At 38.0% G+C, this 14,633-nt stretch overlaps 1 long non-coding RNA gene across 1 annotated transcript; it reads left to right on the top strand.

The window, feature by feature from the left end:
- Positions 1-2,351: 2,351 nt before the first annotated feature.
- LOC123323741 lies at positions 2,352-9,656 on the top strand. The gene is made up of 3 exons (XR_006539523.1): positions 2,352-2,367; positions 8,603-8,758; positions 9,603-9,656. It is a non-coding gene; the product is annotated as an uncharacterized LOC123323741 (long non-coding RNA).
- Positions 9,657-14,633: the final 4,977 nt, after the last annotated feature.

Raw genomic sequence — 14,633 nt, 5'->3', positions numbered from 1 at the left:
AGTCATATCAAGTGTGTGGGGGGTAGGGGAGGGAGGGGATGGTGTTGTAGATAGCTTGGCATGGGAAATTGGTTTCTAGCATAGGAATTTTCCACTTCAGAAAAAAAAGTTTCAGACAAATGGTATTCTGATCTGGTATACAGAGTGAGTGGAAAATAATTCTGCATTTCTTTTTAAATGTTGAAATAAAACATATCACCATATTCCCAACATCGTTATATTAGGGAGTTCCAGATTGTTTAGACGAATGAAGACAAGAGGACCAGATTGCCAGATGTTAGGGTTCTAGCTTCAAAGTCTTCTAGAATACCTATGGTAAATAAGTCTGGGTTGTTTGATTAGTTTTGGTGTTTTAAGATACCAAAAGCAGGCAGTTATTTTAGTGTGACTCTAAGCATAATTGGCATATTTCAGGCATTTACAACTTAGGCCATAGTAATCTTTAATTTGAAAGTATATGAAGGCTATACAAAATATGGCAACCAGCTGTTTGCTTTATTTTCTCTGATGACAGAAGAAGAAATGAATTGAAGCTGGTACATGATTCAAGGCTTTTTTGACTGAACATTTAAAAACCATTTGGAATGGTTATGGGTTCTTTCCTGTAAGTCTTCTATGAGCGGAAAAGATAATCAAAACTTTAGTATAGACATGGACGTCTTAAATGGAGCAATGATTTAGGTAGCCTCTAGACGTATTTAACATGTATTGCAAGTATATATTCAGCAAATAATGGATAAACCAGCAAGTTCTAGAAGCTAGTTCTTTTAGAACTTGTCACATATAGAACATAAATTATAAGTGAAGTCCTGGATTTAGATGGATTGAAGACAAACATGAAAATAACATTCTGTGTAGTAACAATGGAAGTGCTATAGGAAGTAGTATGTAACTAATTCCCAAAGGAATAGTTTGAAGGAGGATCACTGAGGGGTATAAGGTTCCTGAAGGTTCATGAAGAAGGTAATTCTTGAGCCAAGTTTTGAGGGGCCCATCTTGTCAGGCTGAAGATATTGAAAAGGCAGCCTGGCAGAAAACAATATTTGGACAAAGTTATCATGAACCTTACAGGCAGTTTTCAAAAATTTCATTGTGCCTTATGAAAATTCATTTTACTTATAGATTTTTTTCTCCTCAGGTTTGTTCTAATACTTTTATTTTCTTAATTCACTTGCCTGACCAGCCTAGGAGAAAAATAAGGCAAGTGTACTAGTCACAGGGCTATAGCTTATGGAATAGTGACTTTGACTCTAGAAATAGACTGGCCTATTCCACTGAGTTTTTCATTTAATTCCTTTCTGTTCCTTAAACTTGGAGAGGCCACGGAGTTCTAAGCAGGAAGTTTCTTTTTCTTTTCTTTTAGGGTTTGAGATATTGAAGTAAGTCATTAGATTAAAGCAATATTTTTGTGAATCACAGCATGTGAAAATAAAGCATCTTTATTAAAAACGTCTAAAGCACATTCCCATTTTAACTTGTGAATATTAACTATTCTTCTATCTTCTGTAATTGTGGTCTATAGTACTATTATTACATAGGATTGTTATTAGTACCAATTTAATCTTCATAATGGTCTTGAGGTAAGTATGTTATCTCCATTTTACAGATGCAGAAACATGTCTTGAGAAGATAACCTGGCCCATTGTTAATGCGGCCAACAAGTAGCACAGGTCATTGACAGCATTCTGACAGCAAAACCTGAACACGTGGTCTATAAGGACTTGTGTGCTGCTTGTGAAATTGCCTTGATGTTTCTGTGCTCTGGGAGGGTAATAAATCAGGATATTTGGAACTAGGACTATCCTGGAAAATCCAGGACCTGTGTATAGCCATCACCAAAGTACATTCTTTCCCTCATGTGAGACAAAACCAGCTTTCACCAGGAAACATTCTCTTACTCATTTATTTTTGAGTCCATCAATCCAATCTTGGCCTCCACTCTAATGCATATTCTTAGAACCTAAGGTCATTGAAGGGGGAAAACTTTTTAGCTGTATACCTTCAGAATGCTCAGTGAATCACTTCAGTTTGGGAGAAACATAAACTGAGTGCTATAGTTTAGCTCAGTAGCTAGTAATTGAAGCCTAACTTAAACTGGACAAAGGTACAAAAGATTGATGGGTAGACTTGCAGCTCACAGCCCCTGGGCACCTGAATTGCTCAAATGCTTGGCCTATAACCTGGAGCACAACTTGTACCTCTTCTCACTTTCTCAGGTTTCTTCATATGGTATAGGACAAGGCTGCTGGCTGCTTTGGGGTCACATCCTTGACCAAGTTGGGAAGAAGAGAATCTTTTCCCAGTAGCCTCAAAAAAAAAAAAAAAAAAAAAAAGATGGCTGGGTGAGAAGGCCAATGAAGCTGCATTGTAAGTGCCTCCTCTATGGCTGAGTAAACACTGGAGAGAGACATATACAATGATTACTAACAGTGTAAAGGGATCTGTGGGGTAGAGGTATTGTTACATTCGATGGATAAAATGGAAATGTAGTATACTGAATTTCCCCTTAAGCTTACGCCTACTGTCTGATTTACTTTAGATATCATTAGCATCTGTGATGCAGTGATGATTAGTATGATAAATAATTTACATATTCATTTAGCAGTCATTTTAATGAGTACCTCTGTGAGGGGAGCACTGTGCACTGAGGTGATGAGATGATCAGGCACATGTCTCCTATTGTTCTAATGGAAGGAGTAGAATATACTGGAGATGTGATGGCTTCACAGGAGGAGGTATGTATGTGGAGGTATTGGGGGATATTTCATGGACGAGAAGAGCATTGATCTGTGACAGAGTTGGAGAGACTGAAGGGAGTGGAGAGGTGATTTCCAGCAAAGAGTGCCATGGATGCAGTTATGGTGGTGGAAATGTGCAGGCTCTGTTGAGTGTGTGAAGGGGGAGAACAGATTGATTGGGGGAGTGGAGGGGATGGATGAAGAGTAACGTTGAAGGCCAGGCTAGCCAGTATCTGAACTTGGGCTCAGGCTTTCATGTCATCAGATTTGTGGGAGAGTTTCTCTCACCACAGCCTGAGGTACTGGAGAGCAGGGTCTTTCTTGCTCATCTTGTATCCCTGAGGCCTAGCAGAGTGTCTGCATGCACTGGGCACTCAATAAATGTTGACTGAAGATAAGAACATCATATTTCTGTCATTTATATTAATTAGAGGGTTCTAGTCCCTAAAGAATCTGAGTGTGGATGAAATCTAGAGAAGCAAAGGACCAGTCAAATGTAACCAGAGCAGTGAGTGACAGGCCTGAGAAATGCTCTGTTACCTGAGGGAAGGAAAGACCTCTGAAGAAACAAATGGGCAAATATTTGATAGAATGAGCTCTGAGCCTCACAGTGCTTGCTAGCTTGGTTAAAACTTTCTATCTGTTCCTCAGACTTGAGCGTCCCTGAGTCACTCTTCTGAATGTATGTAAATTCCTGGGTGCAAAAGCATTTACATTCTTCAAGTATATGGCTTGAGCCGTTGGGATTTATTCAGATACTCAAGAAAACTCCCCTTTGCATTCAGTTAGATATCTTATTTGTTCCCCAAATTTTTAAAATGATACCACAAACAAATACTATTTAGAAACTTTCCAGGGGGAGTAGCCCAAAGATGTATGGTGGCATGCATTTACTTTTTTAGGGAGTAAAGTTTCAAAATGAATAAATAAAATTCATAAGCATGGTGTATCTAAAGAAATGAAAAATTGAGCAGAGCAGCAACAAGAAGGAAAAGTGGTTTCTGAGGGGCTGGATAGTAAAACAATGAAGCAATGAAACACTTTTGTGTTTTAACCACTTTAATTGCTTCCTTTTAAAGTTCTATTCAAAGTATAGTCGATCTTCATTATTCAGATTCTGTATTAACAAATTCCCCTCTTTGCCCAAATTTATTTGTAATCTCCAAATCAATGCTTGCGGTGCTTTTACAGTAATTTGTGGACATGTGTAGAGCAGAGAAAAATTTGAGTCGCTTGACGTGTAAGTTCTCAGCTGAGGTCGAACAAGGGCCCATTCTGCCTGCTTGTTCCAGCTCTTTACACTGTAAATAAGTGTGTCCTTTCTTGGTCTACTTAATGCCATGTTTTTCACAGTTTTGTGCTTTGTGTGATTTCACTGTGTAAAATGGCCCCCAAGCGTAGTTCTTAGGTGCTGTCTAGTGTCCCTCAGTGCAGAACAACTGTGATGTGCCTTACAGAGAAAATTCATGTTAGATCAGCTTTGTTCAGGTATGAGTTGTAGTGCTGTTGGCCATGAGTTCAATGTTAAAGAATCAACTATATATATTAAATAAGGTGTTTTTAAGCAGAAATACACATAAAATAAGGTTGTATACTGACAGGAATCAATCCTGTATTTCCCCTAGAAATAGTGGTTCAGTATTTGCTATTCATTGTTTGTGGTGACTTTATTGAATGATAACTACTATGAATAATGAAAATTGACTATATTTCTCTTCTTGCTGGGATCATCCTGGGCTTATGTAGTTATTTAGTGGGTTTGTTTTTTTTTTTTTTTTGGTAACTTTTATTTTGACAGAATTTCAAATTTACAGAAAAGTTGGAAGAATAGTGTAATGAAGTTTCTTATGGTGGAACTGTAAATAGGTTAAATAGTGTCCTCTACAAACTCCTGTCCACCTGGAACTCCAGAAGGTAGACTTATTTGGAGATAGGACCTTTGCAGATGTAATTAGTTAAGATGAAGTTCTACTGCATTAGGGTGAGCCCTAAATCCCAGTGACTTGTGAGAAGAGGAGATACACAGGGAGACACGTGAGAGAAGGCCACAAGATGACAGAGGCAGAGATGGGAATGATGCAGCCACAATCCAATGAAGGCAAGGATTGCTGGGAGAAAGAGGCCAGGAAAGATTCTTCCCTGGAGCCTCCAGAGGGGCTAACACCTTCATTTTGGACTTCTTGGCTCCAGAATTGTGAGAATAATTATGTTGTTTTAAGCCACTGAGTTTGTGGTCATTTGTTACAGCAATCCTAGGAAACTAATATAACCCTTTAGTCCATTTCACTAGTTTATTATTTTTTGCCTCTCTCTCTTTCTTTTCCTCTTTCTCCCCCTCCTCTCCCTCTTTCTCTCCCCATGCATGTGTGTATCAATTTTTTTTCTGTACCTCTACCCCTAAATATTTATTTCCAGAATAAGGATATTCTCTTACACAAGCATAGTATAATTACAAAAATAAGAAATTAAAAACTGATACAATATTATTATCTAGTCAACAGTTCATATTCAAATTTTATCAATTGCCTAATAATGACCTTTTTTCCTTTGGTCCAAGATCCAATCTAGGATCATACATTTCATTTCCTTTCCATGCCTCTTTAATCTTTTGTTAATCTGAAACAGTTCTTCAGACTTTCTTTGTATTTCTTGACCTTGTCATTGCTGAGGTGTACAGTCCAGTTATTGTGGTCTTGTCTGATATTTTCCCCAGTTTAGATTTAGGTTATTTCTCTCTGGTAGGAATACCACAGAAATCTTGTGTTCTTTTCAGTGCCTCCAATCAAGAGGCACTTGATGCTGGTTACTTGATTAAAGTGGTGTCTGGCAGGTTTCCCCACTTTAAAGTTACTGTTTTTCCCTTTGGAATTAATAAGTAATTTGTGGGGAGATGCTTCATGAGCATGTAAATATCCTCTGCATCATTAAACTGTCACCTACTAGTTTCAGCTTTCATTGATGATTTTCTAAATCCACTGTTTATATCAATGTAGACTCATATGCCTATTTTATTCAATAGGTTATAATCCTTTACTGTCATTATTTATTTGGTGCAGGAATGTTCCACATTTGGCCAGTGAGAGGCCATTCACGCAGGCTCATGTGTCCTTATGACATGTTCTCATTCCTTGAGTGCTTTCTTACTGTCTGGTTCAGGATATTTCAGGCTCATCTTGTACTTCCCTGTCCTATTCCCCCATGTCACCCATTAGTTTACAGAGCTGACGCGGGCTGATTTAATGCATTAAAGAGTATTCTGGAGTTAAAAAAAAAAAAATTTGGCTCAAAAGAGACCAAATGTTATCTTCCTCTTTATTTACTGTTCTAGTTAACAAAGCGAGCTTCTTCAGAGCTGTCAGGGGAAACTGCCACTAGTGGAGGGTAAATACCCTCTTGAGGATAGATGCTTCCTTTTGTAGTCCTGCCCTGCCATAGGAATTTCTACATAAAGAGGAATATGCTTAGGGCTCTTACATATTAAAATACCATCTATGTTATGGCTGAATTTGTTTTTTGGATTTGTTCCCTCTGTTCTAGTTATGGACGTTTTACTGGTGTATTTTAATCTTAATTCATTTCTTTTTTAACCACAATGATGTTGATGAGGGGTTTTTTTGTATTATTCAGGTGATCAACTTATAGTAGTTGACCTTAATTTGATTTGTGATACAAATCTAAAAGATTTTCCTTAAATAAAATGCAAATTTAAAATCTTATGAAATGAATGCATGTTGTAGACATTTGTAAAAAAAAAAAAGCAAAACTTATACAAAAACATTTGGAGAAAATAAATCAGTGTTATCACTGTTGCTGGATAAAACTCCTTCACTCACATTTTCTTCCCTTGAGTATCTTAAATACACTTTTCTGTTTTTTTTTTTTCTGGCATAAAGTTGCTGTCAACATCCTATGATAAGGTAATTTTTATTCATTTGTAAGTCATTTATTCCTTTCCCTAGATGTACAAAGCATTTGTTTAAAGATCTGTTTTCTAGGATATATCTTGGTTTTGATTGCTTTGGGGTTGATATTACCAGGTATGTGGTGTGCTTCAATATGCAGTTTTTTTTTTAAGATTTCAGGAAGGTTTTTCTGGAATTGCAGTTTTTAATATTTGTTCTGTCCCATTATCTTGGTTTTCTTCTTCTTCAGGGATTGCTATTATCTGTGTGTTGGATCACAAGAGAGACTTGATTGATCACTCTGTTTCTCTTGAATACTTTTACTTTCTTCATTGGAGGTAGGTGAACTTTAAAATTTCCTTCTTATTTTTTAAGGATTATCTGTGATAGCTACTTGCTTTTGGATTCCTTCCAGTTTAGTCTTTTTTTCCTGAGCTGATTTTTTTTCCATGTTGAGAGAATATTTTATTTTTTGTTTCAAGTTTTTATTTAAATTCCAGTTAGCATACAGTGTAATATTAGTTTCAGGAGTAGAATTTAGTGATTCCTCACTTACATACAATAACCCCAGTATTCATCACAAGTATTCTCCTTAATCCCCATCACCCATTTAACCCTTTCCTCTACTTACCTCCCCTCTAGAAACCCTCATTTTTTTCTCTGTAGTTAAGAGTCTGTTTTATGGTTTGCATCTCTCTCTTTTTCTCTTCCCCCCATGTTCATCTGTTTTGTTTCTTAAATTCCACATATGAGTGAAATCATGGTATTTGTCTTTCTGACTGGCTTATTTCACTTAGCATAACATACTCTGGCTCCGTCCATGTTGTTGTAAATGGCAAGATTTCATCCTTTTTGATGGCTGAGTAACATTCCACTGTATGGATATGTGTGTGTGTGTGTGTATGTGTATATATATGTGTGTGTATATATATATTCATTCCATTGTATGTACATTGTATATCATGTATATAAACCACATCTTTATCCATTCATCTGTGGATGGACATCTGGGCTCTTTCCTTCAGCTGATTTTTTAACTTTATTCTACTGCTTAAGTTTTGTTACTTCATTTCTGACTTTTTGTAATCTAAATATGTTGTCTTATATTGAAATAATAGGTTACACTTTTTCTGTTCTATCAACATGTCTTTAGTATGCTTTCTTTGTGTGTTGGAATGTTATTCTGCTCCATTCCATTTTTTCTAATTATAACTTTGTACTGGATTTAACCTTGATCCCTTTCTATTGCCTATTTTTATGTTATAGTTTCTGTGCATTTTTAGAAGAAGGCAGGATTCAAAATAGCTTTGATAATTTCTGTTGTTTTCTTGTAATTTGCAAAAATATGGCCACATGTTTATTTGTTATTTAGATATTTTCTGGCTCAGTTCCCTTCCTCCACTCCATCTGGACCTTTTCTTTTCTTTGTCTCTACCATCCCTGTGCTGCTGAGCAGATTCCACTGCCAGCAATTTCTCTGCAGTGTGAGGCCCAGTCCAAGAAGGTAGTCCTGGCTGACCAGTGCTAAATGTCCTAGACTGCTCCTACTCCTTTGGATCTTCTTGGGTGGAACCCTTGTCCTCATCCTGTTTCAGGTACCATTTCATTCTCAGCTTGCCTGCTCCACTTCCTAGTGAACACCACATGTCTATGTACTCAGATCCTCCTTTGCTCCTTCACTTCTCTCAGGGTTGCTCTCAGATAGAATCATATGCAGGACTTTTGGAGGGTTGAATATTTGTCCTTACCTATTTGTATTTTGGAATTTGTTCTCTAATTGTACATGTTTATGTGCTTTCTTGTTACTTTTTTTTTTACATGGGGATTCAGAGACATTCAAAACATATGCCTTCACCATTGCCATTCCTGGGTTTCCACAGGAATGTCAACTTAATGTATATTTAATGAAGTTTATTTGATTTTTGTTTTTCATTTTTTTTTCTTTAAAAACCATCTCTACAGAGACAAAGAAATTGGGATATAGAATACCCATCCTTTCCAAGAGGGAGTCCACTGAAGTTCAGAAGAGCAGGTCTCAGGACAGTGGGGGCAGCTGCTTCCCTCTCTGAAGCATGGCTCAGATGTGGAGAAGGATTTCAGGACACTTCTGAGACTCTGGTAAAGTAATTATAAAATTGTTTTCCTTGAATGCCAAAGGATACTTAGATTCCTGAGTGTTTAGGCCACTGTAATTTTATTTCTTTGGAACTCCCTACCTTATTTCAGGACACAGTAATTGGTACAGTCGTCTTTTTTTTTTTTTTTTAAATCAGAGAGCGAGAGAGAGTGAGCACAAGCGGGGGGAGTAGCAGGCAGGGGGAGAAGCAGGCTCCCCACTAAGCAAGGAGCCTGATGTGGGGATGTGGGACTGGATCCCAGGACCTTAGGATCTTGACACGAGCCGAAGGCAGCCGCTTAACTGGCTGAGCCACTAGGCGTCCCGGTACAGTCTTCTTTTTTCAACCTTGAATTCCCTTAGTAATTGTGGCAAGTTAGTAATCACCTCTTTATGCCAGGCCCAACCTTTGTACTTCTTTGTAAATGTAGGATACTACTGAGAGGTTTCTTAGAAGATGAAATCTTTGAGCATCCTACTCTTCACAAGAAGTATATTTATGAAATGCTTGTATACTCAGGATCTTTTGGCAACAAGATATTCTGGTTAATATTTGTATGTATGCTAATTTTGAAATACAGATATGTACAAAATGGAATACTGTTACAAACTCTTAATGGTTAGTTCTCTGTTTAGATTCTGGTAGAACATAAGAATACATTTATATATGTATGAGGAGTATGTGCTTTGGGAATACTTATTGGTAAATATAAATAAAAGAGAGGCATATTTTAAGGAGGGTATAGTTTAAGGTTTTGAGTATTTTACAAAATATTTTTGGTTTTAGCCCTTGTTCACATAAATTACTATATTATCATTATTATTATTATTGTCATCTTCCTGCAGTCATTAACAGCTGAAAAGAAGATTGTTACAGAAAAGCACCTCGAATTATCCCCTAGACCCAAGAAAGGTAATGTTTTGTTGATTTCTTTTTTTTTTTTTAAAGGTTTTATTTATTTATTTGACAGAGAGAGACAGCGAGAGAGGGAACACAAGCAGGGGGAGTGTGAGAGGGAGAAGCAGGCTTCCCGCCGAAAAGGGAGCCCGATGCGGGGCTCAATCCCAGGACCCTGGGATCATGACCTGAGCCGAAGGCAGACGCTTAATGACTGAGCCACCCAGGCGCCCCTATTTTGTTGATTTCTTGACAGAAATGGTATAAGGCTAATATATCCTTCTTTGATTTATTTACATAGTTTGGGTAGACTATATATTTATGGTTTAAAAATATCAAAATGTAAAAAGGTAATTTTTGAGAAATCTCTCATCTTTGTCACTATTTACCCCATTTTTTTCTTCCCTCCTATAGATAATTATTAAAATTTTTTATGTGTCCTTCCTGGGTTTACTGTCATCAGCAGAGCTCAGTAGGTTAGCTTAGGCTCACAGCTCCAGGATTTTAAAAAATTCTGATTTGGGAAATAACAGTTATGACCTATGATAAAAGGACTATACTATTTCAGGCAATGAAATTCTTACTTGGTGAATTAGTTAGGGAAAGCTTTCAGATACAGATAGTAGGAAACTTTTAGAGTGTTTGAAGAAATGGGGTTGAATTTATCTCCTGCAATAAGAAGTTCAGGGAGTCAGATGTGTTCCGAGTTGTGCAGCCTTAGTGCGGAGTTTGTTCTTGCGGTCATGAGGTGGAAGCTAAATTCTCTGGGCCACTGTAGGTTCTGAGGATTTTCTCCAGGTATACTTTTCTTCTGGGAAGTAATTCCATTCCGAGGACCTCTACCTTTGGCCAGAACCTGTTATATAGGGTCACCTCTACTAAAGGGACTTCAGTGAAGTTAAAGATTTTTAAATATCTATGTTGTTAGTAAGGAAGAAAAGGGGGTATGAGGGGGGCTGCTGGCCCTCCTGCTACACTCAGTGGGTAAGCAGGAAAAGTCAGTGCTTGAGACCTTAGGGATCTCCTTTGCCCCTAGGGGTCCTGAATGTGTGATCTTGGGAAAGAAGCTAAACACACTAAGCCTTAGTTTCTCCATCTGGGAAATGCGCATAAGAATGTGTGCCTCATTGGGTTATTGTTAACAAAAAGAAAGTAATAAAATGTCTATTTCAAAGGCTTGCACTTAGTAGTTGCTTAATTGATGGCAGCAAATGCTGTTATGTCCGATGGCAAAAAGAGCTATGTGAAAGCTTGCTAAAAATTCTGCGGAGTGGGAGAACTTTCTGTGAATAAGAGCTATATAATTATTTTTAAAAAAATTTTTTTATTATGTTAATCACTATACATTACATCATTAGTTTTTGATGTAGTGTTCCATGATTCATTGCTTGCGTATAAGACCAGGTGCTCCATGCAGAACCTTCCCTCTTTAATACCCATTACCAGGCTAACCCATCACCCCAACCCCTCCCCTCTAGAACCCTCAGTTTGTTTTTAAGAGTCCATAGTTTCTCATGGTTTGTCTCCCCCTCCGATTACCCCCCTTCATTTTTCCTCTCCTTCTATCTTCTTCTTTTTTTTTTTAACATATAGTGTATTATTTGTTTCAGAGGTACAGGTCTGTGATTCAACAGTCTTGCACACTTCACAGTGCTCTCACCATAGCACATACGCTCCCCAGTGTCTATCACCCAGCCACCCCATCCCTCGCATCCCTCACTACTCCAGCAACCCTCAGTTTGTTCCTGAGATGAAGAATTCCTCATATCAGTGAGGTCATATGATACATGTCTTTCTCTGATTGACTTATTTTGCTCAGCATAATACCCTCCAGTTCCATCTACGTTGTTGGAAATGGCGAGATTTCATTCCTTTTTTTTTTTTTTTTGATAGAAGGATTTTTTTTATTAGGAAAATTTACTGGCCTTTCTGGCAATAACAATATTTAAATTTGAATTCAAAACCTTTTTACAAACACACACAAATTCTAACCTGAATTAAAAATGTACAGTATTTAAAACTAACGTTTATGCCTATTACAAAATAGCTAGTGAAAGATGAAGCACAAGATTCTTAATAAAATTATTGTGTTTTTACCAAAGTATACTCTGAAATTCTGAACGAAGATTAGGTAGCTTAAAATACTGTTTATTTTATTTTTTTTTCAGTTTTGGCTCAGAATATCTATTGAATGCCTCTGCATTAGGGTAGGACTCAGAAACTGCAATCATACTGTAAACAAAACAATGTGTCTTTTTCTTCAGCTTTTGTAATTAGTAATAAACATAGACTTCTATGAACTTAAGAGATACTCTATACATGTTTCTTTACACAGAAGAGGAAAAGCGTATATTTTCTTTGACGACCCCTGCTCCCACTTTTTCTTTTTTTGTATTATGTTAATCACCATACATTACATCATTAGTTTTTGATGTAGGGTTCCATGATTCATTGTTTGCGTATAAGACCCAGTGCTCCATGCAGAACGTGCCCTCTTTAATACCCATCACCAGGCCAACCCATTCCCCGCCCCTCCCCTCCAGAACCCTCAGTTTGTTTTTCAGAGTCCATAGTCTATCATAGTTCGTCTCCCCCTCCGATTTCCCTCCCTTCATTCTTCCCCTCCTATCTTCTTTTTTTTTTTTCTAACATATAATGAATTATTTGCTTCAGAGGTAGAGATCTGTGATTCAACGGTCTTGCACAATTCACAGCGCTTACCAGAGCACATACCCTCCCCAGTGTCTATCACCCAGCCACCCCCATCCCACCCAACCCCCACCACTCCAGCAACCCTCAGTTTGTTTCCTGAGATTAAGAATTCCTCGTATCAGTGAGGTCTTATGATACATGTCTTTCTCTGATTGACTTATTTCGCTCAGCATAACACCCTCCAGTTCCATCCACGTCGCTACAAATGGCAAGATTTCATTCTTTTTGATGGCTGCATAATATTCCATTGTATATATATAGCACATCTTCTTTATCCATTCATCTGTCGATGGACGTCTAGGCTCTTTGCACAGTTTGGCTATTGTGGACATTGCTGCTATAAACATCAGGTGCATGTACCCTTTCGGATCCCTACATTTGTATCCTTGGGGTAAATACCCAGTAGTTCAATTGCTGGATCGTATGGTAGCTCTATTTTCAACTTTCTGAGGAACCTCCATATTGTTTTCCAGACTGGCTGCCCCAGCTTGCATTCCCACCAACAGTGTAGGAGGGTTCCCCTTTCTCCGCATCCCCGCCAACATCTGTCATTTCCTGACTTGTTAATTTTAGCCATTCTGACTGGTGTGAGGTGATACTTCATTGAGGTTTTGATTTGGATTTCCCTGATGCTGAGCGATATTGAGCACTTTTTCATGTGTCTGTTGGCCATTTGGATGTCTTCTTTGGAAACATGTCTGTTCATGTCTTCTGCCCATTTCTTGATTGGATCATTTATTCTTGGGGTGTTGAGTTTAAGAAGTTCTTTATAGATTTTGGATACTAGCCCTTTATCTGATAGGTCATTTGCAAATATCTTCTCCCATTCTGTCGGTTATCTTTTGGTTTTGTTGACTGTTTCTTTTGCTGTGCAAAAGCTTTATATATTGATGAAGTCCCAATAGCTCATTTTTGCCCTTGCTTCCCTTGCCTTTGGTGATGTTTCTAGAAAGAAGTTGCTGCGACTGAGGTTGACGAGTTTGCTGCCCATGTTCTCCTTTAGGATTTTGATAGACTCCTGTCTCACATTGAGGTCTTTCAACCATTTTGAGTTTATATTTGTGTGTGGTGTAAAGAAATGGTCCAGTGTCGTTCTTCTGCATGTGGCTGTCCAATTTTCCCAACACCATTTATTGAAGAGATTTTTTTTCCATTGGACATTCTTTCCTGCTTTGTCGAAGATTAGTTGACCATAGCGTTGAGGGTCCATTTCTGGGCTCTCTATCCTGTTCCATTGATCTATGTGTCCGTTTTTATGCCAGTACCATACTGTCTTGATGATGACAGCTTTGTAATAGAGCTTGGTGTCCGGAATTGTGATGCCTCCAGCTTTGCTTTTCTTTTTCAACATTCCTCTGGCTATTCGGGGTTTTTCTAGTTCCATACAAATTTTAGGATTATTTCTATTTTTTGGAACACTTTTAGAAGGATAGGTATTAATTCTTTTTTTTTTTTTTTTAAAGATTTTATTTATTTATTTGAGACAGAGAGAATGAGAGAGAGAGAGCGCATGAGAGGGGGGGAGGGGGGAGGGTCAGAGGGAGAAGCAGACTCCCCGCCGAGCAGGGAGCCCGATGTGGGACTCGATCCAGGGACTCCAGGATCATGACCTGAGCCGAAGGCAGTTGCTTAACCAACTGAGCCACCAGGCACCCGGTATTAATTCTTCTTAAAATGTTTGGTAGAATTCCCCTGGGAAGCCACCTGGCCCTGGGCTCTTGTTTGTTGGGAGATTTTTGACGACTCCTTCAATTTGTTTAGTGGTTATAGGTCTGTTCAGGTTTTCTATTTCTTCCTGGTTCAGTTTTGGTAGTTGATACATCTCTAGGAATGCATCCATTTCTTCCAGATTATCTAATTTGCTGGCACAGAGTTGCTCATAATATGTTCTTATAATTGTTTGTATTTCTTTGGTGTTGGTTGTGATCTCTCCTCTTTCTTTCATGATTATGTCGATTTGGCTCATTTCTCTTTTCTTTTTGATAAGTCTGGCCAGGGGTTTATCAATCTTCTTAATTCTTTCAAAGAACCAGCTCCTAGTTTCGTTGATCTGTTCTACTGTTCTTTTGGTTTCTATTTCATTGAGTTCTGCTCTGATCTTTATTATTTCTCTTCTCCTGCTGGGTTTAGGCTTTATTTGCTTTTCATTCTCCAGCTCCTTTAGGTGTAGGGTTAGGTTGTGTACTTGAGACCTTTCTTGTTTCTTGAGAAAGGCTTGTATTGCTATATACTTTCCTCTCAGTACTGCCTTTGTTGTATCCCAAAGA

The sequence above is a fragment of the Neomonachus schauinslandi genome, unplaced genomic scaffold (assembly GCF_002201575.2).
Source record: "Neomonachus schauinslandi unplaced genomic scaffold, ASM220157v2 HiC_scaffold_600, whole genome shotgun sequence".
Classification (NCBI taxonomy): Eukaryota; Metazoa; Chordata; class Mammalia; order Carnivora; family Phocidae; genus Neomonachus; species Neomonachus schauinslandi.
Note: the sequence above shows the minus strand (reverse complement) of the source record. Positions and strands in the feature narration are given on the sequence as shown.